The 25,479-nt window shown below is 34.5% G+C and overlaps 1 long non-coding RNA gene across 1 annotated transcript in view; it reads right to left on the bottom strand.

Annotated features, from left to right (window-relative positions):
* The window catches only part of LOC116421345, a 40,866-nt gene extending 26,127 nt beyond the window's left edge, over positions 1-14,739 (bottom strand). The window contains exon 1 of the long non-coding RNA XR_004231674.1: positions 14,582-14,739. This is a non-coding gene — a long non-coding RNA (uncharacterized LOC116421345). The remainder of the gene's footprint in view (positions 1-14,581) is intronic.
* Between the last annotated feature and the right edge of the window lie 10,740 nt (positions 14,740-25,479).

Raw genomic sequence — 25,479 nt, 5'->3', positions numbered from 1 at the left:
TATTCATGTGTTAGGTATTAAATATATAAAACCTTTACATATCATATTTAAAACATCAAACAATCATGTATTATACATTAAAATATATAAAATATTTATATATTATATATTAAGTATCTAAGACATATATGTTAAAACATAAATTTCACCAATTACTTTTTACATAATTCCCATTGAATAGCATAAAGATGTCTCTAACTCAACATATCCAAGGCTGAATTCACTATCTTCCCCCTCAAATCTCTAACTTGTTTCTTTTTTTCAATAGTGTCACCATCCTTCCAGGTTTGTAACTTCTAAGTCTTCTGGGACTCTTCACTCTTCAATCGGTTGTTGTCTCTAACTCAGCAACATCTCTGACATCTGTCCCCTTCTTTCCACTGGCACAGCTACTTCCTTAAGTTAAAACGCTTATCACTTCTCACCTAGAGTATTGCAAATAGTCTCCCTAAATCTAGCCTCTTCTTTTTCCAATCTATCTTCTGTACAGCTGCCAAAGTTATATTCCTAAAACACAGATGTGCTTCTCCTTCACTCAAAAAGTTCAGTTAGTTTCCTATTGCCTTTAGGATAAAATACAAATTCCTCTGATTTGGCATTGTAAAACTCTTCAAAATTGAGCTGTGGTCCGCTTTTCCAGGCTCATTACATATTACTCTACACACTCCACATTCCAGCCAGATTGGCTTAATTTCTATTCTTTATACACAACATTATTACATCTCCATCTCTTTGCCTTCATACAGATGGCCACCACGCCCACCCCCTGACATGTTGGGAATATCTCTTCCTTGCCTCCACTTTTTAAAAATTATAATTTGCTTTAAAGTTCACCTCAAATTCTGCTTCCCACGAGATATTTCTTTATCCCTTGGGTGTTAGCATCCCATACATGCATCTGAAATCACTTTACATTTACTTGTTATATGTTTTGTTTTTACTTAATTATGTAAATATCATCTCCCCAAAAGAATTGAAGCTTTTTGGGGCTTTTTGCTTTGGTTATATTTTTTTTGTTTGTGTCTCACCTGTACATTGCACAGTGACGTTTGATAAGTGCCAATTGACTGATTTTCAACAGATAAAAGCAAAAATAAAACATTCCTTGTCAGAGACATAACAATGTACTAAGAGAAACTTGAAGCAAGAGTCAAAAAAAGTAGATACCTATCCTTGATTCTGTCATTGAAACATCAATTTCCACTCATCTGGGAAACAAGGATAATAATTCAAACTTGAGGTCACTCATTTACTCAGTCATTTAACAACTTTTATTATTTGCTTCCAAAAAAGGAATCAAGAGGCAAAATGGGTAAGTTTGATGACATAAAATTAAATCTAATCTTAATCTCAGATTAAAAAGGAAATAAATAACTCATTATAAAAAAAAATCTTTGTAATCAGTTTCTAAGATAAAGACCTCATTTCCAATGTATAAGGAACTGAATCAAATTCGTAAGAAAGAGAGCCATTCCCTAATTGATAGTCTAAAGATACAAATAGGCCATTCTCAAAGAAAGAAAGCAGGCTTTCTATAGCCATATAGAAAAAAAAGTTCTAAATCACTACTAATTAGAGAAATTCTAACTAAAACAATTTTAAAATTCCTCCTTACACTCATCAGAATGCAAAGATTGCCAAAAAAAAAAGGAAGCAAAATGATAACGTAAAATTTGTCTAGAAATACACATTACAGTCCAATTTTGAATGGTAAGAGAATTCATATTTTATTCTAATGACAACAGGGATTCACTAAAATTTTTTGCTCAGGAGAGTAATATGGTCAGACCTGTGCTTTAGGACAATTACTTTGATGACTTTGAGGAAGATGGCTTCATGAAGAAAGAATTTGATGACTTATTTCAGTAATTCATGCAAGAGGTGATCATGGCATGACATGGGGAAGGAGCTAAATGAGTGGAAAGGAGAGAACAAATACAAAAGCTATTGTGGAGGTTGACAAAATCTTTGACATCCATAAAGATGATAATTGAATGGTTGGAATTGCTTAAAGAGTACAGTTAGAAAAGAAGAGTATTGAGAGCAATGTTTGAGAAATAAACATAGACTGAGGAGTCAGGCAAATGTTGAGAAGATGATATAATAGATAAAGAAAAAACAAGTATAGAGATAGGAAGAGAACCAAGATAAAAGACTATCTTTTAAGTTAAGCGAAGAGATGGTAGGAGGTAGTAGTCACCAACATCAAAATCCATAGAGAGTTCAAGGAGTTTGAGGACTGTAAAAAGACCATGGGATCTGATTATTAAAAAAGCAATAATAACTCTGAGACAGAAGGTTCAATAGAATATGGACAATGGAAAACAGATTGCAAGGTATTAATGAGAAAGTGTGGGGATGAGGAAGTAGAAAGTGGATATAGTGAGTTTTTCAAATATTTAGCATTAAAAGAAAACTGAAAGATGGGGCAGTTGCTGGATAGAAAGGTAGAAAGGTAAAAGAAAAGGTTTTTTTAGAATTGAGAAATTTTTGAGGAATTGTGTAAGAAGATGGAAAGATTAAATATATATGGGGATGGGTGAAGGAAACCTTGAAATAGGGGAAATGGAAGAGATCAAGGAAATATTAAGGTAATTAATTTTAGTGAATAAGAAATGGAAACAAAAAGTGAATTATGACTCTTGAGTTCACAGTAAATGGCAGTTTTTTCAGTGAAGTTCAAGACAGTTATCTGATTCAGTTGCTTATTGTTATCACTGTTGTTTTAGACAGATGGAGGGAGGTAGGTTTGATGGGAGGACTGAATAAAAGAATAGATGAGAGAATAGACAACAAATACTTGCCCTTAGAGATGAGAAACAGAGAAGAGCAGAAAAACAGAATTATAGAGCAGCATCAAGCACGCCATGGAGGCTATAAATATAAATATACAAAGGGTGGGAATTGGAGGATGGGAGAGACAGGATAGGAAAATTAGTTCAAATTTCATTATTTCCCTAGAAATACTCAGCCAGTACTGGAGCAGAAATATAGAAATCAAGTATGCCAAGGATGATGATTCACAAGCAAATGATGATTCACAAGCTAAGAAAATGCAAGGTCAGGGCAGCAAATATTTCTAGTTTAACAATCTAGGGAAATATAAAAGTGACCAAAGTTGGAATGAAGACTGCATGTGGAGCAAAATGAAAACCAAATAAGGGAGATGTAATGGAAGAATAAGAAGAATTCAAAAGACCTAAAATTTATGATTAAGGCAAAGAGTAGGTTTTATGTAAGTTATATATAGAATGACAGAGATGGAAGAATAAGAGGATGGAAGAAAAAGAGGTTATGGTCTCAAAGTACAATTTTGCAGTTCTCTTCAAGATGGTGAAATATAAGGTATGGCCATGTCTAATGAGTAAAAAAGAAGGGTATTAAAATTTAAAAATTCAAAGACCAAGTTGCCATTGAAATAGAAAATGTAAATAATAAAGCTCCCAAGGGTGACAACAGTAGAAGGTAAGGCAGGCAGCCAGAGATGGTAGTATTCTTTAAATATGCTAGAAGAGCATATTATATGAGCTCAAGAAAAGCTTTCAATAAGAAAGATCAATGAAATATGTTTGCAAAAGAAATTTTCTGAAATAACAGTGGGGAGAAAGGAGTTACTCCTGGTCATATGAACTGGTAGGGGGTGGGAAAATGGAAAAAGGAGTGACCTCTAAAGGAAATTTTTGTAAGTGATGTATTGTGCTCAGGGAAAAGCAAGATTTCCCTCAATGTAAGAAGATAGAAAGAATATTGTTATAAGAATTCTTTAACATAGAAACGAATTTTGGGACTATAAAATTTCAGGACAATTTTCTTAAATCAGTTAAGTCCCAAAACAATAGTTTTACATAGTTTTGTTTTCAGAAAATCTTTCTAAAAATCATTTTACAACTTTTCATCTTTGGAGTTTCTAAAATAAAAATCAAATTTTCTAAGTTAAAAACTCATTGTGTGAGATAAAAGGAAAAGCCCAAACCTTAGGCTGCCTCTGACACAAAAAAATAATTTATTTTCTGTGGCTGCCACTGTCATCTTCTTTCTCCTTCATTTCTTACATGATCAGTCCTCCTTGGTGACAGATGATTATTATTCATTTTATTCTTCAATCAGTGCTATGTTTTCACCATTTTAAGCAGCTAATACTTAGTATTATTGCATGTAATTATATGAAATGTAACAAAATAAATTACATGAAATAAGTGAAATTCAAGATTAAATGTCACTTTTAAGATGCTACTTCTTAGAGTACCAAGATCCTCACTGCAACACTACACTCAGATATAATCTCAGACAGCACTGAGCCTCCAGAGAACATGGCTTTAGTACATTTTAATTTACTCCCTAGGACCAAAATGTATTGATTACTGAATACATGAGCATCTAACCAAACTCAAAACATACTTCACATCCTATACAATTGTCAGCCCTAGATATCTTCTTGACCTATATAATCCCTTATATTTTGTATCTTTGGCCACCAAAACATACACACATACCCATACACAAGTGTGTGCATATGTATTCATGTATTTTTGTCTCCAATCTCTGTTTCTCCTTTTATCAGGGCCATGTTTCTCAACTCCCATAACATCAGCACTCAGGCATACAATGGACAGGAGGATATGAGATGAGGAACCCAGAACACTGGGAATGATGGATAATGAGGTAATCTTTCCTTGGACCCCAGAAATGTGGGATTTAGTTAGAGAAAAGGAGCTGACTCTGGCTAGAGGGTACCAGTTCAAGAGTAGCTGAAAAAAAATCAGGTAGGATAAACTCTCTTATCCAAATCTCCATCATCCCTTTGCACTTATAGATTTTTTTTACATATGACATAAGTAAGGCTCAGAGAAATTTAATGACATCAAAAGTCATCAATAATTAAACTGAGAAGTAGATCTCAAGACTTCTGGGGGATATTTTTTTTTAAATCAGCAGCATAGAACTCTTTTGAAGGGCATGTCAAAATTCATTGTGAATTGAAATTACCATTGTCAGGAGGAAAGTTTAGTTTGAAAAGCCAAGCAACCTGCTTCTACATGCATAAAGAGGAAAAAAGAAAAAAATATATATTGGTATGGACCTCAGGAAAATATAGTTTTCAGGAAAGGCAGGAGAAAGCAAAAAGAAAGAGAGATAGGAATACAGAAAAAATGGAAATACTAAAATAAAAATATAACATTTTATAGAGTTTTTAACCTAAAAGAATAAAAATATTTTAAACTGATAAACTATGCATAATATGAGTTAGTTAGAGAAAACTGGGATTTAGAAACACTTTAAATGAGGACTAAATCAGATTAGTGTTCACATATACAATAGGTCAGAGGAAGATGGGGTGAAGGGAAGAAAAGAGAGCAGTATCTGGTCACACAAATGAGTAGTTTGGAAAATTAAATGGGGCTCACTTAAAGTAATTAAGTTGTGTGATTTTGAGAAGGTCATTTTACTTCTCTGAGAGTCTCATTTTCTTCATCTCTAAAATTAAGAGCTTAGAGTAAACTATCTTTTACAATTTCTTCAGCTAAAAAGTCTATTATTCTAAAGCCATGGGATGCCATTTCCCATTAACTCAGCTCAAAGATGACAAGAGATCCAATTTATTTATTTAGCATCTTTGTCCAGCACTATCACTATTTCCCAACACACTCCCTCCTCAATACAAATATTCCTGGGAAATGACAATAAGGATCAGAACATTGGTTGGAGGAGGGAAAAATATATGAAATTAGAGGGGGGGGGGGAATTTTTCAGAGATATTTCTCTGCAACTCAGTGAATTATCATTCTCCATTATAAATACTATTCCATCTTGGAAACAATGATACTCATAACCCCCAAAAAGAGGTGGTGATGTCCCCTGAACAGTGTTAGACACATTAACAAAGTTCCTTTTCTATATTTCTTCTTTTCCAAGGTCCCATGCTGAGTGCACTGTTTATGTTAACTTTCAGCTTCACTACCTAATTACCTCCCAGCTGGCCTTAGGGCTTATGGTAATTTCAACCAAAGACACTCTTTTCTTCTTTGAGAATTTCCCTTCTTATCCAGTTTCTAATGTCCATCACAGTATCCAACTGTGTCAGAGCCTGGATATGCCATTGATCTCTTGGTTGACCTACAACATAGTGTTTATATAACTGAGGGATAATAAGCATTGACTATAATGGACTGGAACCAGAGCTGTACTCTGACCTCAATCCACAGCATAAGATTCCAACAACAGGTAAATTCAGACTTATCTTCCTGGATAGCTCTCAGCAAAATTGTAAAGTAGATAAAACTTTTCTTTGGTTTTGTATCTCTCCTGTCCTTCATATCTCAATAATATAATATCTTCCTTCCTCTTCCATCTAGCCTCCTTTCAATCAAAAGTTGCTCTTATGAAAGATTAGATAAACATTATTTCAGAAAATTCCTTTTGCAAACATATTTCATTGATCTTTCTTAGATGTTCATAGAGCTATTCTGCTTCTCCTTCCACTCCCATTCTCCTAATTTTAGAGGATTCTAGCATCTCTGGCTACATATCTTACCTTCTATTTAATTCCCTGTTGTCACCCTGGGAGCTCAAACAAACTATGACCTGGGAAATATATTAGCCTAAAAAAGCCAGGGTCTCCCACTACATCAAGGGCCATCACCAGCCATACTAACCTATGCCTTGCCACAGGATTCTGAATGACGTTGTAAGAGAGAATGCGGCTACTGACTTTGCTCTGCTTCACTTAAATACAATTCTTTTGCAATCCAAGACATCACCTCTTTAAGGACAAAATACCCAACTGCAGCAACTCCTTTTCTATTCATCTTAAAACCCTTTACCATTACCTCTTACTCTTTCCTCTATTCCCTTAGTTTCCAATAAAGAGGTGTTCCTTCTCTTTATCAAAGTCTCTACATATGTGCTCGATCCCATAACTTGCCATTTTCTCAAACAAACTACAACTTCAATCACTCTTTGTCTATTTTCTATCTGGTCTTTCTCTCTTCTCTGGATCTCTCCTCTGATTTCCTCCAAAACTCCTGTATGAGGAAAACTTCCACTCTCCTACCTAAGTGCAAATAGTTTGCCATTATTCGAAAATATAAAGAATTACAAATCCCATGGAATTTGTGGCCAGCCAAGCCTTTGCTCAAGGCTGTTGCAAAAAGATGAAATCAAAACAGTGGAGGCAGTACTATAAGATTTCTATCCACTTAACTATAGAACCAAAGCAGTTGTGTCTTTTCAGGGGATATTTCAAACATATGATTTTGTCAGGAATTTCAAAATACTTGGCCAAAAAAATCGGATATTTTCATTTTCTGTCAGGGAAAGAATGACCCACATAAGTTCAAATTCAGTTTTCTATTCAGCTAAATAATCTAATCAGAATTTTGACAAGATAAAGAGAAAAAGAATGAACTAAAGGGGAAAAATTATGTGAGTCCTAAAGTGGAGAAAGCTTTAATACTCAAGAAAAATAACGACTTTAATTGTATTTTGAAGATCACACATGTACTGCCTAGAGATTTCCCAATGAATCCCAAGTACGACTAACAAAAGAAGAAAAACAAATTAGAGGATATAAGTGAAGCATTTTTTTATGATTTTGTTCTCTAGAATTGCCTCTAAAATTGAATAGGGTTTTCATATATGAAAGTCCAAAGCTTGAACATTTCTACTTCAGAGACTAAGAAAGGAACTTGAGTTGATTTTTTGTTGGGGTGTTTTGGGGAGGAAGAGGTTCTTGGCAGTGACCCTAGCATAATTTGCCAGTTCATTTTACAACTCATTTTACATATGAGGAAACTGAGGTAAATCAGGTTAGACTAAACTATACAATTTAAAAAAAAAACTTTTCCTCACAGAACTTTTCTATTTCTTTTGTTTTCCTCTCTGGAAGTTTTTTTTTTTTTTTCCCACTCCTATTTAGTCAAAAATCTCCAAATGCTAGAAATCAAAAAACTCCAAATCATAGAAAACAACTTACTTGGGTGAACTGGAGCAAATAATAGCAAGATAATTAGATGTATATAGTTGATACATACCCAATATCCTGCTTGCCTTAGTAGCAGTTTTAAATTGCTTGACCCACCAATGTTGGCTCCAGATAACAGATAAAGGATCATACTTTTTGACTCTCTATTAAGAAATGGTGAACATGAATGTGTTATGCTGAAACGGATACAAGATAAGACCCAACAGGAATTTCATGTGGAGATTTATTGAAACTCATGGCTAGAAGGGGGAAAAGGGTCCCAAATCTGAGCAAGTCTTAATGGAGAGGGTCGAGTTTATGAGGAGCAAAACAACATGGGGAGGAGAGTCCTTATCATCATAAGCAATAGTCTTACAGAAGCAAAAATACAGACTGCAGGGGGATTGAGTACAGGATGAGGAGTTTGTGTGCAGGAGGGGGGCACAAGGAGAAGAGATTTATCAGGGGGTTTTTCACAGAAGTAAGAGGATGTCTCCTGTTGTCCTTGAGGACTGATGGATTAACAGGTTTCCTTTCAGGCCCCAGAGGTTTTGCTGTATTTTAAATTATCTAAGCTTCCAGGGTTAGGCAAGGGTTAGTTTATTTGCTAGAGTGGCACTTCAAATGTAGAATGTTATATACTTTATTACTGGGGATGCCTCTACTGGATAGTTTTACTAAACTGTTTTCCACTCTCAAGGAAGGGAATTTGGGCAGGGTGGTATTGGGAAGTAAATGTTGTCAAAAAAAAACACATCATAAAATATTTGGAGTATTTACAGTAGTGATATGTTTACCTTTAAATATTCTTTAATCATCCTTCCTCCCTCTGATGTCAAACCCAAATTAAAACAGAGGCCACTAAAACTACAGGCTGAATATTGACTTAGAAAACCACATAACTATATTCTCTTGTATTTTTTATTTCTATATTTTCCAATTATATTTTAATGTAGTTCATGTTTGACACCTCTGTGTTAGGTTATATGTTTTCTGGGCCAATTTCCTGCAATCATTATCCAGTGAAGCAACTATTGTGGAGAAGCTAAACATTTATACTATTTACTGACCAACAACCACCTAAGGATAGTCAACTCAACCTAACTGAAGCAGTTAAATTATTCTGAAGTAGAGACATGTGGCAGGATAAGCCAAGAAAGTCAAACTACAGCCATTATACTTCAACTATCCACCTCAAATCCCAATGAAAATTATCTAGGAACTTTAGTTCAAGAGCTCTAAGAATATTAGTGCCTTCCAATCCAGCTATGTTTTCAGATTTGTCCTCCCAGTCATCATTAAGGGAAGCAACCTAAATGGTAAACAGGCTCACCATTACAGCTGCTACCAGCATGAACCAAGGACCAACTGCTATCAATGGGCAGGTAAACCTAAGAGGCCCAGAAATAGCAGCAGGACCACCCCCAAACTGCTAGCCCAATTCCCAAAGCCATCATTCAGGGAAGCAGCTGTCCCTTATGCAACTGCTTCTTTTAAGTGCTGTTACCTTTAATTCCTTAGCTGCCACAGCTCCTGAATCCCTGGAAAGAAAGTTATTACCATCAAAGTCCATAATAAAATTAGATAATTCAAAATCATAAATAGATTTTTACTAGTAAAAATGGAATTAAACATCTATTTTATTATGGAACTTTTATAGAAGAAATATCTCTTCTCTGGGTTCATGTGGTAGGTGATGCCATCAAACACATATTTAATATAGTGCAGAAATTATGGAGGTAAAAACCTAGGTTTTATTATTATGCCAGAATATAGGTTTTGGCCTCAGAGAAATCTTGAATCATCATTAGAAAGCTAACATAGTTTCTTATAGGCAAAATTATGTCAGAGAGAGACAAAGAAATCATTAATTTACATATTGTAATCTTGTACATTCCTCTAAGTAAATTTTCTTATCCCATTGTAAAACTTTCAATTAAGCAAGGTTAATATTAATCAAAATTTTCAGAAGAAATCACCCTGAGCCCCAAATAATAAAAGGAAATTTTAAAATTCCTATAATAGAATTCTGAGGACATGAGACTTTTCCATCTAACTTGAGGGGAATCACTTTTTTTTGCTGTCTTTTTCAACCAAAGCATAAACTCCTTGAAAGCAGAAACTGTGTCTACTTTCCTACTTGTAACCACAACACTTAGCAGTGCGGCACATCATAATAATTATTTTAACCAACACTTTTCTGTTAATTCATGGATCCATTTTTGTTTTTCCTCTTTAAGGTTGTCTATATGACAATTCCCAGGTAGGGGAGAATGACAAGTAGGAAAGAGAGTGAATGGCAATTCTATTAAGATGCTCAGCATGACTAGTTTCAGCCTTGATTAAATTGATATTCCATAATTTCTATTTTTCTTCATGAAGAATGATTTTTTTAAAAGACAAGATAATTATCTATGATTAACATTATTCGTAGAACATATTTAAGAATTTTACATGGTATTGAATGTTAACTTTTATTATCTATAGACTTAGCTTTAAAATTATCATGTAAAAGATTTGCATTCCTAAATGAATAATGATTTAGGCGAATTAGATGATATAGAAGTACAATGGCATTTTTTTCATGCAGTAACTGAAAGAAGTTCAAAGTAGCTCCCAAAAGAATGATGGCCAGTTGGGGAATAAATAAACCTCAATATGAGTTTGAGGTTTCTTCTACATCCATAACAAAACCATTCCCAAACTTTTGAATTGTTCCAAAGTGTTCTGGTAACTTTAGCTACTGAATCAAGTTGTTTCTGTATGATTATCATAAATTCAGGCCAACCATTACCATTCACTCAGTGTCATCTATTAAGTGCCTAAGTATAAGGCATAATTCCAGATGACAGTGACAAAGATCATTAAAAAAAGGTAACAACTGTCAAGGAGCTCCTCCTTATCTAGTAAAACTCACATGTAGGTGAGAATACCAGGACCTTGATGAAGCTGTAAGAATATAGAGTAAAGCTGTAAAGTAGTTTTCCCAATCTTTTCCTAGCTTAGAAGAACACAGAAGTTAAGAATTTAATCATATTATTCTAAATATCTAAGCAGCCTAGGAGAATTCTTGCTGAAGGAATGATGATATAAAAAAGAAAATTTTTTATCTGAAGGTTTGCTCAGCTGACTGGGTACAGTTGTGAACCTGAATTAAAAAAAAAAAAAAACCTGTTTAGATTGTGGTGAGTAAATTCTTTTTCAGTCTCATTATGTCCTGGTAGCCAGAGCAATGCAAATCACCCTGGAATTTCAATATGCCCCAGTGAGTGGTTTAGCAACACTGGAGCTACTGACCATTGCCCTCCATTTCTTCAGTCATATCCAGGATGCTAATCTTCTTAGCTATAAATATGTAATAATTGTAAAGAAACATAAAAAAGGTACTTATGAAAGATACAAAGTTCTGTGTAAAGTCCATTGGAAAAAAGCTCAGAAGACTTTATAAGCTTATAAGACTTTGCTATTGTTAACCCTGTGATATAATCACAACACAAACATTTAGTGTTCTCTGTGCCCAAGACTTTGGGTGGTATGCAGCATTATTATGTTTAGTCATTTCATTCTGTTTGTTATCCCATTTAGTGTTTTCTTGGCAAAGATATTGGAATGGTGGAGGCAGAGCCAAGATGGTGGAGAGGATACACATTTCTTTCTGACCTTGTCCAATAACCCTCAATGAATTAGCAAATGCAACCTCTGAATTAGTTCTAGAATGGCAGGATTCATGAATATTGGAAGTGTAGCAAATTACCAGCAGAAAATAAATTCAAAGATCACCAGAAAAGGTCTGTTTAGGGTGGGCACGAAGAGAGTTGGCCAGGCGCAGGACAGCAGTGCATGCTATGCAGACCTGGGGTGAGGTGTGCTATCCATGTGGCAGTGCATACTTCAGGTGGTGGAGAATCTATGGGGAGGACTCTACAACAGTGTTGGCTATTCTGTCATGGTTACAAGCCAGTAGATCAGCAGAGAAGTTACAAAGTATCTAATACAAACACAAAAGGTAAATAATGAACCCTGAAGCACCAGAGTCTCATGGGACCTGGCCACGTCCACCCACCACCGGGAGTGAGTCAGCATGATCCCAGCACCGCAGCTTGCACAGGAAGTTTGGAAAACCTCCCTTTCCCTAAAAACAGATCCCATTTTTTTTAATGAATAAAAAGGGAAAAAGAACTCTAACTATAGATAGTTTCTATGGTGAAAGAGAAGAACAGATTTCAAACTCTGAAGAGACTAAAAACAGATCATCTCCCTGAAGCCACCAAAAGGTGATATAACCTAATCCCCATCACACAAAGCTATCCTAGAAGAACTTAAAAAGGATGTCAAAAGAGAGTTAGAAGAAAAATGGGGAAAGGAAAGGAAATTTTTGCAAAAGGGTTGGGAAAAGACATTACTTATTAAAAAATAGATTTTACAAAATGGAAAAAGAAAACAACTCCTTGAAAAACAGAATTTGTGAAATAGAAAAGGTAAATAACTCCCAGGAAAACAGAATTTGTGACGTGGAAAAAGAAAATAACTCCTTAAAAAAACAGAATTTGTGAAATGGAAAAAAATTCCATGGAACAAAACAATTCATGTAAAAACTCAATTGGACAAATACAAAAAGAAGTAAAAAAAAGTAAATGAAGAAAATAATTCAATAAAAATCAGAATTGAACAAATGGAAATGAATGACTTGATGAGACATCAAGAATCCGTTAAGCAAAACCAAAAAAATGAAAAAATAGAAAAAATGTAAAATATCTATGTGGGAAAACAATAGACCTGGAAAATAGATCTAGGAGAGACAGTCTAAGGATTATTGGACTCCCTGAAAACCATGATGAATAAAAGAGCCTAGACAATATTTTTCAGGAAATCATCAAAGAGAACTGCCCAGATGTCATAGAATCAGAAGGTAAAATAGCCATTGAAAGAATTCACCAAACACCTCCTGAAAGAAACCCCAAAATTAAAACTCCAAACAATATTATGGCTAAATTTCAGAGCTATTACACTAAAGAAAAATGTTACAAGCAGCCAGAAAAAAAATGCAAATACTGATGAGCCACAATAAGGATCACCCAGGATCATCTTAAAGGATCAAAGGGCCTAGAATCTGATATTCTGAAAGGCAAATGAACTTTGAATGCAGCCAAGAATAAACTACCCTGTTAAACTGAGCATTTTCTTCCAAGGAAGAAGATGGGCATTCAATGAAACAGGTGAATTCCACTTATTTCTGATGAAAAGGGGATGGTACCAGAAAAAGGGAAAAGGGGAGGTAAAAATGAGGGAAATTACATTTCACAAAGAGGCAAAGGAAACCTATTACATTTGAGGGGAAAAAGGGAGTGGAATGAACATTATGTGAATCTTACTCTCATCAGATTTGGCTCAAAGAGAAAATATTAGACATATTTGGTTTACAGAGAAACTTCTCTCACCTTATTGAAAAGTAGAAAGGGAAAGGGAAAAAGGGAAGAGTAGGCTAAATAGAAGGGAAAATAGAAATAGTAGGGAAAAGATATAAGCAAAGGGGGAGAGACTCTAAAGGGGGAGGGATTCTAAAGGGGTAAGACTGTTTGAGGCAAGTGGTATTCATAAATTAAATACTAGAGAGAAGGGAAAGAGGAAAAAGAAAGAAAAAAGTATCTCTGGGGATAATAAAATGTAAAAAAATAAAATGCAAACTTCAGAATTAGTAGTTTTAACTGTAAATGTGAATGGGGTAAACTCTCCCATAAAGTGGAAACAGATAACAGATTGGAATAAAAAACAGATTCTTACAATATGTTGTTTACAAGAAACATAAAGCAGAGTGATACATACAGAGTAAAGGTAAAAAGCTGAAGTAAAATCTATTATGCTTCAGGTGAAGTAAAAAAAAGCAGGGGTAGCCATCTTTATCTCAGATCAAGCAAAAGGAAAAATTGATCTAATTGAAAGAGATAAGGAAGGAAACTATATCTTGCTAAAGGGTAGCATAGACAATGAAGCAATATCAATACTAAACATATATGCACGAAATGGTATAGCATCTAACTTCCTAAAGGAGAAGTAAAGAGAGTTGCAAGAAGAAATAGACAGCAAAACTATAATAGTGGGAGATCTCAACCTTGCACTCTCAGAACTAGATAAATCAAATCACAAAATAAATAAGAAAGAAGTTAAAGAGGTAAATAGAACACTAGAAAAGTTAGGTATGATAGATCTTTGGAGAAATTTGAATGGAGACAGGAGTAAACTTTCTTCTCGGCACTTCATGGAACCTACACAAAAATAGACCATATATTAGGAGGACATAAAGACCTAAAATCAAATGCATAAGGGCAGAAATAGTAAATGCATCCTTTTCAGATCATGATGCAATAAAAATTACATTCAATAAAAAGCAAATGAATGGGTGAAACAGCAAATCATAGACACAATTAATAATTTTATCAAAGAGAATGACAATAATGAGACAACATACCAAAATTTGTGGGATGCAGACAAAGCAGTAATAAGGGAAAATTTTATATCTCTAGAGGCCTACTTTCATAAAATAGAGAAAGAGAAGTATACCCTCCCATCCAGAGGTTATTAGTTATCAGTCTTGCCTAATTCCCAGACCTTCAGGAATCTTACCCAATCACAGGTCCTTTCAGATTCCTGGCTACTGCTTCTCCAAGCAGTGGTTCTCATATCCAACAGAACACCTGAAGACAGCAGCTCGCAAACTCAGTTCTTTATTCCATGTATTCACATCCTGCCCTCTCCTGAGCTCTTACTAACCTTCTACTGAACTCCTGCTGAACTCCTATTGAACTCCTAATAAGCTCCACCTACTTCCTGGACCCCACTGCTTATATAGGGTCTGTGAGGTCACACACACAGACAATAAGGGAAGGAGATGTCTCCCATTGATGATGCATTCTCAATACGAACAGAGGTGTTTTTTTTTTTAATCACTTAGGAAAGCTTCTTAAAGAAAGTTATGCTGTTCTTATACATCACTAACAAAATCCAACAGCAAGGAATACAAAGAGAAATTCCATTTAATATAATTGTCTATAGTATAAAATATTTGGGAATCTATCTGCCAAGGGAAAGTCAGGAACTATATAAGCAAAACTACAAAACATTTTCCACACAAATGAAGTCAGCTCTAAACAATTGGAAAAATATCAAGTGCTCATGGATAGGTCGAGCAAATATAATAAAGATGACAATACTCTCTAAACTAATCTGTTTATTTGGTGCTATATCATTCAGACTTCCAAGAAAATATTTTACTGAACTAGAAAAAAAACAAAATTCATCTGGAAGAACAAAAGGCCAAGAATTTCAAAGGAATTGATAAAGAGAAAAGCAAATGAAGGTGGCCTAGCTGTATCAGAGTTAAAACTATATTATAAAGCAGCAGTCATCAAAACCATATGGTACTGGCTAAGAAATAGACTAGTTGATCAGAGGAATAGGTTAAACTCACAGAACAAAATAGCCAATGACTATAATAATCTAGTATTTGACAAACCAAAAAGCCCCACCTTTTGGGATAAGAATTCACTATTTCAGAAAAACTGCTGGAAAAATTGGAAACTAGTATGGCAGAAAATAGGCATAGACCCATACTTAACATTGTATACCAAGATAAGGTTGAAATGGGTTCATGAGCTAAACATAAAGAATGATAATATAAACAAATGAGAACATAGGATAGTTTACCTCTCAGATTTGTGGAAGAGGAAGGAATTTGTGACCAAAGAAGAACTAGAGATCATTATTGATCATAAAATAGTTCATTTTGATTATATTAAGTTAAAAAGTTTTTGTACGGATATGAACAGATAATTTTCAGATGATGAAATTGAAACTATTTCCACTCATATGAAAGAGTGTTCCAAATCACTATTGATCAGAGAAATGCAAATTAAGACGACTCTGAGATACCACTACACATCTGTCAGATTGGCTAGAATGACAGGGAAAGATAATAATGAATGTTGGAGGGGATGTGGGAAAACTGGGACACTGATGCATTGCTGGTGGAGTTGTGAATGAATCCAACCATTCTGGAGAGCAATCTGGAATTATGCCCAAAAAAGTTATCAAACTGTGCATACCCTTTGAACTAACAGTGCTACTACTGGGTTTATACCCCAAAGAGATACTAAAGAAGGGAAAGGGACCTGTACGTGCCAAAATGTTTGTGGCAGCCCTGTTTGTAGTGGCTAGAAACTGGAAAATGAATGGATGCCCATCAATTGGAGGATGGTTGGGTAAATTGTGGTATATGAATGTTACGGAATATTATTGTTCTATAAGAAATGACCAGCAGCATGAATACAGAGAGGGCTGGAGAGACTTATATGAACTGATGCTAAGTGAAATGAGCAGAACCAGGAGATCATTATATACTTCAACAACGATATTGTATGAGGATGTATTCTGATGGAAGTGGATTTCTTCAACAAAGAGAAGATCTAACTCAGTTTCAATTGATCAATGATGGACAGAAGCAGCTACACCCAAAGAAAGAACACTGGGAAATGAATGTAAACTGTTTGCATTTTTGTTTCCTCCCAGGTTATTTTTACCTTCTGAATCCAATTCTTCCTGTGCAGCAAGAGAACTGTTCAGTTCTGCACACATATATTATATCTAGGATATACTGTGACCTATTTAACATGTATAGGACTGCTTGCCATCTGGGGGAGGGGGTGGAGAAAGAGAGGGGAATAATCGGAACAGAAGTGAATGCAAGGGATAATGTTGCAAAAAATTATCCTGGCATGGGTTCTGTCAATAAAAAGTTATAATTATTTAAAAAAAAAAGAATGTAAGCAAAAAAAAAGTTTTTGTACAAACAAAACTAATGCAGATAAGAGTAGAAGGGAAGCAATAAACTGGGAAAACATTTTTACATTCAAAGGATCTGATAAAGACCTCATTTCTAAAATATATAGAGAATTGACTCAAATTTATAATAGTTCAAGCCATTCTCCAATTGATTAATGGTCAAAGAATATGAACAGACAATTTTCAGATGAAGAAATCGAAATTATTTATAGCCACATGAAAAGGTACTCCAAATCATTATTGATCAGAGAAATGCAAATTAAGACAACTGAGATATCATTACACACCTCTAAGATTAGCTAAGATGATAGGAAAAGATATTGATGAATGTTGGAGGGGATGTGGGAAAACTGGGACACTGATACATTGTTGGTAGAACTGTGAATGGATCCAACCATTCTGGAGAGCAGTTTGGAACTAGGCTCAAAAAGTTATCAAACTGTACATACCCTTTGATCCAGCAGTGTTTCTACTGGGATTATATCCCAATGAGATCTTAAAAAAGGGAAAGGGACCCACACATGCAAAAATGTTTATGGCAGACCTCTTTGTAATGGCAAGAAAATGGAAACTGAGTGAATGCCCATCAATTGGAGAGTGGCTGAATAAATTGTGGTATATGAATAACCATCAGATGAGAAATAACTAAATAATTTGTGATACATAAATATAAAGGAATATTATTGTTTTATAAGAAATTATGAATAGGCAGATTTCAGAAAAACCTGGAAAGACTTACATGATCTGATACTGAGTGAAGTGAGCAGAATCAAGAAAACATTGTACACAGTAATAAGAAAATAACGTGATGATCAACTATGAGAGATTTGGCTCATCAGCAATACAGGGATTCATGACAATTCCAATAGACTTGGGATGGAAAATGCTATCCATATCCAGAGAAAGAACTATGAGTTGAAGTATACTGTTTTCATCTTTTTTTGTTTTTTTTTTAATATCTCATGTATTTCCCCTTTGTTCTGATTTTTCTTTTGCAATATGACTAACATGAAAATATATTTTAAATGATTTTATGTGTATAACCTATCTCAGATTGCTGTTTGGCAGGGGAAGGAAAGGAGGGAGAAAAAAATTGGAACTCAAATTCTTGCAAAAATGAATGTAAAAACTATCTTTACATGTAATTGGAAAAACAAAATACTATTGTGAAAATAAAGTAAAATAAAATGTCTTAAAAAAAAAAAAAAAAAGGAAAAGCAATCAGTCAGGAATTCATTGGAGTCCATGTTTGAGTTTCTTCTTGCTTGAAGGACAAGACAGAAAATCCATATAAGAGATATGAGCAATCACGATAAGCTCTGGAGTTGGCTTCTGATCTTTTATAAATACACTTAAAACTGCCATCGATGGAAAAACTATTTAACAGTATATATCTTCGAAGCATATAATGCTTTTTAGAGAGTTCAAGAGAAATCCCTGATTAGCCATAAGAAATGGAGTCTAATATTCCTTACAAGTCTAAGAATTTAGGTCTCTAAGCTCAAAATTCTCACAAAGGGTCATATCTTAAACAGCTGCAATCCTCCAAGAATAAATGTATGTAAAGATCCACTATATGACATGTGCAACCAAGAATTTTTTCATCCAGAGAAGCAACAATTAAGTTCCACCATCCCCGCAACTTGAAGTAGGAAGAAAAGTTTGTGTATGAGGAGGAAAGGCCAAAGCAGGTCAGAATATGGATATTCAGGGTCCCAGACTTTCCAAGGAAGTTATTCTCCAGTACTAGTACCATTCTTCTGCAGAGAGAGAAAATAAATAAATAAATGACCATAAATTTTGCCTGTGATACACCTGGATATGAAGCACAGGTTGGTTCAAAGAATGGGGACAAATGTTTCAATTAACCAGATAATTGCCCATTCAGACTAAGGGTCAAGTACACTATATCCATTGGCAGCCACTTCTGTCTCAGGGGCAATTGGTCTGAGCAAGAAGTCTGTCATTTGTTCTCACCTATATCCTCATTTGGCTTATGACCCTGTTGCTTTACTCTCTCCTTCAAGTCCACCAGAGGAATATTGGCCAGTGGAAAACCTTGAGAAACCCAGAGCTCTCAGGTATTAATTTTGGAGCAAAACCTCAGTCTGCTCTGTCCTTGTTTTCTGTTAGGCTCTTATATTTCTTATGCCTCAGTTTTCCAATCTAGTGCCTCTACTTATTCTATCTGACCATCTTTCCAATACCAAATATAGGGAGGCAATCATCATGTCCTTTTTCTAAGTCTTTTCTTTTCCAAGTTAGAGTCCAGATCTCCTCAAATGATCATTATAGATAACATGATTTCCAACCTTCTAAGAAACCTGGTCATCTTTCTCTGGCTACAAAAGAAGTTGTCATATTTTCCCCTAAAATGTGGCATCCAAAACTGGAGATGCATTTTAAATCTTTGCCAGGATCAGGTATAGCATTAGGATAAATGTGAAGTGCTTTAAACTTCTATGGAGAAAGACATAAAGCAAATAAATACAAATTATTTTACTACTAGAAAGCCAAGTCCAGCTTTTTGATATGTGTCAATGACTAAAGTCATACATTTCAAAGCAGAATGTAGCCCAATATTGAGTGGATAAGCCTGGCATGTAAACTAACTGATCCGCAAAACCTAAAAAAAACAAAAACCAGAAACTTGGCCTTTTCAAGTAAAAGATGAAATACAACATACCATAAGTGCTTCAGGCTGCTGCTACTCACTGCCACCTTCTACATCCTTAATAACTCAAGATTAGAAAGAGCTAATGATCTAATCACATTTACATGTATTTTCAAAATAATTCTAATGGTCTCTCAAACTTTGTCTGTATTTCTTTATGAAAGGGAAATTTAGTACAACAATTAGAAAAATCAAACCTTCATATCTCTGTCCAAAAACCAATATTTTGAGGGTTTTTTTACTCCATTGTTTCATTTCCTGAAATCACAGATGTTAAATTGAGTTTCTTTTCTATCAAATTACCTGGATGGATAACTGCCTCATAGTCTACTTAATTTTTTATATGTAGACATAAACTTGAAATATTTTTTCTACTAAGTCTTAACCAGGACAACTACTATGCAAAAAGAATAATGACATCCTAAAGCACTGATGATCACTGAGTGCTTGAATGGTATTAACTTTTTGCCCAGATAACTTGAGATTTTTTATGAAAAACACATTTGAAATGAATTTGTCTGAAGTCATGTGGGACAGGGAGAAGATTGGCATAAAGGTAAACAACTGGCAAATCATTCATAACTCTGAATTTGCCCAATGGCTTTTCATTCCAAAACTTTAGAAATTAGAGACTGTTCACCAGATGTTGTTAAAAAAAAATTACTAATTTAACTACTAAATGGCCAAAAGGTACATGCTGGTGAGTTTTCTTTTAGCAGAAAATGTCTGTGCCTTGTTAAATGTTTATTGAATACTATAATTATATTGCTTTTGCTGTTAAATAATATTGACATTTTTGAATGAGAGTTTTTTATTCAAGCAGGATGAAATGGGAACATCTGGCTGTACCTTATGTGTGGCAATGAAACAAACAAACAAAAATTTGGCCTATTTTCTATCCCTTTTCTTCTCAGGCACACAGGCTTTTTATCAGAGTATGATTTAGCACAAGGACTCTCTCACTTACCACTAAAATGTTTAAAGATAAGTCACTAGCAACTCCTAAGCAAACTGGAGGTGGCTGGTGAATTTGGAATAAATTTAGCTATGAAACAGCTGTTTCTAAAGCAATGACTGCAGCTGCTTGGCTTGGTGGCTGCCTGTTCAAATTATTAATCATGACATTAAAAAAAAAGAAAATCATTTTAGAAATGTCAAACAGAGAACAAAAAATTATAATGGTCAATTTTGTATATGTGTCAAGATTAATTCAATTCAACAAACACCTATGGAATGACCTACCACTAAAGGGATAGTATTGCCTTCAAGGAACTTATCATTTAACAGTGAAGTTGTCATTGTATTAGTGACTTTTCATTTTCTTTCTTCTTCTTTCATCTTCTCTTTTTTTCTTCTCCTTTTTCACTCTTTCCTTCATTGTTTCCTTTCTTTCTTTTTTCTTTCCATTTCTTTCCTGCCTTTCTGTTTCTTTCTTGATTCTTCTTTTTTTTTTACAAAGGATTGTAAAATATTTCATCATCAAAGAGGTATTACATCATTTCTGTTAAATGACTAGTTTTTTCTGTGTTAACTTTTTGTTAAGTTTCTTTATATAAAGGGCCATAGGAAAGGGGCCAAAGAAGAATATTGACTCACTCCATCCCAGGAACATTTCTTTTTTTATTTCCCACTTCTCATTATTTATGGAGGATAACAGAAACTTAGCTGTTTTAGGTCTTGAGCATTCTGATATGAGTGAAAAAGAAAGTTCCATATATTTCTGTCTTTTACTTGAAATCTTCTAGGAAAGATTTTCCTATTATGATTTCTCACAGGCATCCATTTGAGGATGGTGAAAGTCTTCTGTGTGTTACTGAGTAAGTATTCTATTAGCTTTCATCAAAGGTGGGAATGGGGGAGAAATGGAAAATTAATAGCTCCTCCCTCCCAAAATGTCCTCAGTTAGGAAATGTACTAAATGTTTATTCATGGCTTCACATTGGGGTACTTAACCATTCCAAGTCAATCCCAGTAAGAATGAGAAGAAACTACTTTTAGTCCCCCAATAGGTGGGTTTAAGTTCACTAATCCCTAGGATCTGTCTTATAGGTACTTATAGTCATTGATGAAAGGCACCCTCTTCACAGACAAAGAGGCAAAACCAAGAATTGTTTGGTTTCTGAGACTTCAAACTTGAGGAGCTTCTGCCTTTAAGAGTTTATTTTCATCCTTTTGATTATTACATCCCTTTTGTATATTTTGGAGATAATGGACCCTTCATGAAGTACTAATGTAAAGATTTAAGCCTTCCTGACTTCACAATGGTTATATATACACACACATACACATATACACACATGCATATACAAGAACATGCATGCATACATATATAAGCACACATAATTTTGAAGATTCAAAGTTGCATTGTTTAATGAGAACAAAGCAAGAAAAAAGTAACATACAGTACTTAATAATGCACTAATATTTTTCTGTCTCCTCTGGAGCTTCCTGGACTTGACTCATGGATGACTTAAGAGCTACAATTTAGCTCCTTAAACACAGGATTGACATATATTGAATGTAGCAAATATATAGTGACTGACAGCAGCTGTATTTCTAATTGAATAATTTCTCTATTTTATTTATGTTAGCATTTAGAGATAGAAAATTTTCCTTAAGAACTATTTTGGCTGCATCCCCTAAGTTTCAGTATGTTATCTATTATAGTTTTCTTGGAGAAAATGTTGATTGCTTCTATAATTTCTTATTTGACCTACTAATTCCTTAGGATGAATATTGTTTCCAATTATTTTTAAAGCCTGAATTTTTATGACAGTAAAATGACTCATTGGAAAAACAACTTACCTGGAAAACAGATCTAGGAGAGATAATTTAAGAATTATTGGACTATAGATTTGTGTTGGAAAGAACCATCCACATCCAGAGAGAGGACTACAGAAACTGAATGTGGATCACAGCATTGTATTTTCACCTTGTTTGCTTTTTCCCTTCTCATTTTTTTCCCTTTTGCTTTAATTTTTCTTGCACAGCATGAAAATGTGGAGATATATTTAGAAGAATTGCACATGTTTAACCTATATTGAAATGCTTACTATCTAGTGAAGGGAAAGGTGGAAAGGGAGGGAGAAAAATTTTGAAGATGAGATTTTTCAAGGGTGAATGTTGAAAACTATTTTTGCATGTATTTTGAAAAATAAAAAGCTATTTTAAAAAAGGAATTATTGAATTACGAGAAAGCTGTAATCAAAAAAAAAAAAAAGAGCATGGACAGCATCTTTCAAGAAATGATCAAGGAAAGCAAATATCAAGAAGATACAGTCAAAATTACACAGGACTTAGTGGCTTCCTGTTATGGGCCAGAACTCTGAAATAAGGATTCTTACAAGGTGTTAAGTCAGTGGAATTGATAAAGACAATGGTTATCTAGTTTAACATTGTGCTTAATAGTTCAGTACATGTACTTAGTATTTAATATAGTTCTACAAGATTCATACCTATGATAATGTAATTATAAGAAAGCATATAAGCTGGGAGCCTCAGCCAGAGTGAGAGCTAGGGAAGACAAGCAGACTGAAGCACAAGCCCTTGAACTCAGATTCATTCATCCCATCTCATGCTCTCTGATAGCAGGCCTGTCCTCCTACATTTTCTCCACTGAAACCAAGACTCTGGAAGGCCTTTAAGAAAGCTAACTGGGGCCCAGGAAAGAAGACAAGATTTTGAAAGAGATAATAAAGGATTTTAACTTTAACCTCTGGCTACTCTTGTGGTGATTACTGAAACAAAGGCTGCTCCAAGACCTCCAAAAAAACTGAACTAAGAACATTATAGCTTCCACCTTAAAGAATCAGATGGCTTGGAGTATAATATTCCAGAAGGCAAAGGAGCTTGGGTTATAACTACATTACAACCAAGAATCAACTACTCAGCAAAACTGAGCATAATCTTTCAGGGGAAAAGATGGACATTCCATGAAATAGGGGACTTTCAAACTTTTCTAATGAAAAGACCAGAGTTGAACAAAAAATTCAATCTTCAAATATAAGACTTAAGAGAAGCATAACAAGGTCAATAAAAAAGGACAAAAGCATGCTATTCAGTAAGATGAAAACTGTTTATATCCCTCTGTAGGAAGATGATACTTGCAAGTCTTGAGAAGCATATCTCTATTGGGTAGTTAGACCCTCTTCTAGATCTATTTTCCAGGTCAATAGTTTTTCCAATAAGGCATTTTATATTTTCTTTTTTTCTATTCTTTTGATTTTGCTTGACTGATTCTTGATGTCTTGAATCATTCACTTCCACTTGTCCAATTCTAATTTTTAATGAATTATTTTCTTCAGCTAATTTTTTAACCTCTTTTTCTAGTTGGTCAGTTGTACTTTTAAAGGAATTGTTTTGTTCAGGGGATTTGTTTTTCACTTTTCCATTAAGAAGTTGCTTTCTTTAATATGTTTTTTTCCTATTTTGACAAATCTATTTTTTAAGGATTTGTTTTCTTCAGTATATTGTTGTGCTTCCTTTTCTAAGCTGTTAGCTTTTTGCCCAAGCTGTTAATGTTTTTCTTCATAATTTGCCTTTCTAATTCTCATTTCTTTTTCCCATTTTTCTTCTATTTCCCTTACTTGATTTTGAAAGCCCTTTTAAACTCTTCCAAGAGATCAATTTGTATTCCCCTTTGAGGACTCATTTGTAGGTATTTTGCCACTGCCATTCTCTTCTAAGTTATGTTCCGATCTTTCCTGTCATCATGGTAGCTTTCAATGGTCAAGGATTTGTTTTTGCTTTTTTGTTCATTTTTTAAAGTTGAGCCCTCCTCCTAGGGCACTAGGGAGGCTTTATATGTAGAAGGTGTTACTCGAGCAGTGGTAAAGTGAGATAGCATTCCAAGCACAGGCAGACAGTCACTGAGAAAGTGTAGAGATAATAAATAAGAATATTGTTCATGAGGAACACAAGTGTTTGGTTAGATTATGCATTGTAGGAAAGGTGATAATGTATAATAACTTTGGAGAGTTGACTGGGACCAAGAAAGGCTTTAAAAGTTAGCAGAAGATTTTGTTCTAGAGACAAAAAGAAACCATTAGAATTTATTAAGTAAATTAAATATAAACCTGAACTTTAGGAAAATCATTTTGGTGATACTAGCAGTAAATTTTGCTCTTTCTTATCTTTAAATCTTTTTATGCACCATATCCAACCTGTCCAGAACAAAACAAGTTAGCTCAGTTTAAAGGATCTGCACTCTCCATTGCTGTGGTGCTGACTCAACTCATGTCAAGCTTCTGTGCTACCACTGGCCATGGTGCTGACACCATGAATCAGTCTAGCCAAACACAGAACATATCATTAGTATCATCACCAGAAGATTGATCACCAGGTCAAAAACATTTTGGCATCAGTAACTCAATAAGACTATCAATGCATAGAGAAATAACAATTTATGGTAATAGTAAAAGGAATTCCTACACTAATAAAATCATGGATCTTTTGAAATTGTTACTACAATCAACAAAGCAGGACAAAGTTGGGCTATGAAGGTAGTAAAGTATCACTTGCTGCCAGTAGATCTAGGTACTTTCCCTTCTGACACTTACTAAAGGTAGCTTACAAAAGCAGATGTAGGTCAGGCCTTTTGGCAGATGTACATTAAAATGATGCATCCACTAGTACTGTGGGAATGAGTGTATTGACAGGTAAGAAAGTAAGAAAGCCAGGTAAGGCCTGTTCATGGCAGAGAAATGCAATCTATGTATCTTTTTCCTCTACAGAGTTTCTAAAAATTATTAATATACTAAGTATACCAGGATTTGGAACACACTGTAAGTCTGTGTTTGTTTCTTGTGTTTTGCAGGTCACTGGGCTACAACCCATAGGCTGATTTTTTCTTGTCTGAGAGAAACAATACACAAAACAGCTGGACAGGGATAACTGAGCTAAATAATCAGCAATACCTGCATCCTTGGAAACATTTTTTTATTTATTTAATAGCCTTTTATTTACAGGTTATATGCATGGGTAACTTTACAGCATTAACAATTGTCAAACC

Source organism: Sarcophilus harrisii, chromosome 1, assembly GCF_902635505.1.
Source record: "Sarcophilus harrisii chromosome 1, mSarHar1.11, whole genome shotgun sequence".
NCBI lineage: Eukaryota > Metazoa > Chordata > Mammalia > Dasyuromorphia > Dasyuridae > Sarcophilus > Sarcophilus harrisii.
The sequence above is the reverse complement of the archived record's forward strand: the minus strand, read 5'-3'. Positions and strand labels throughout refer to the sequence as shown.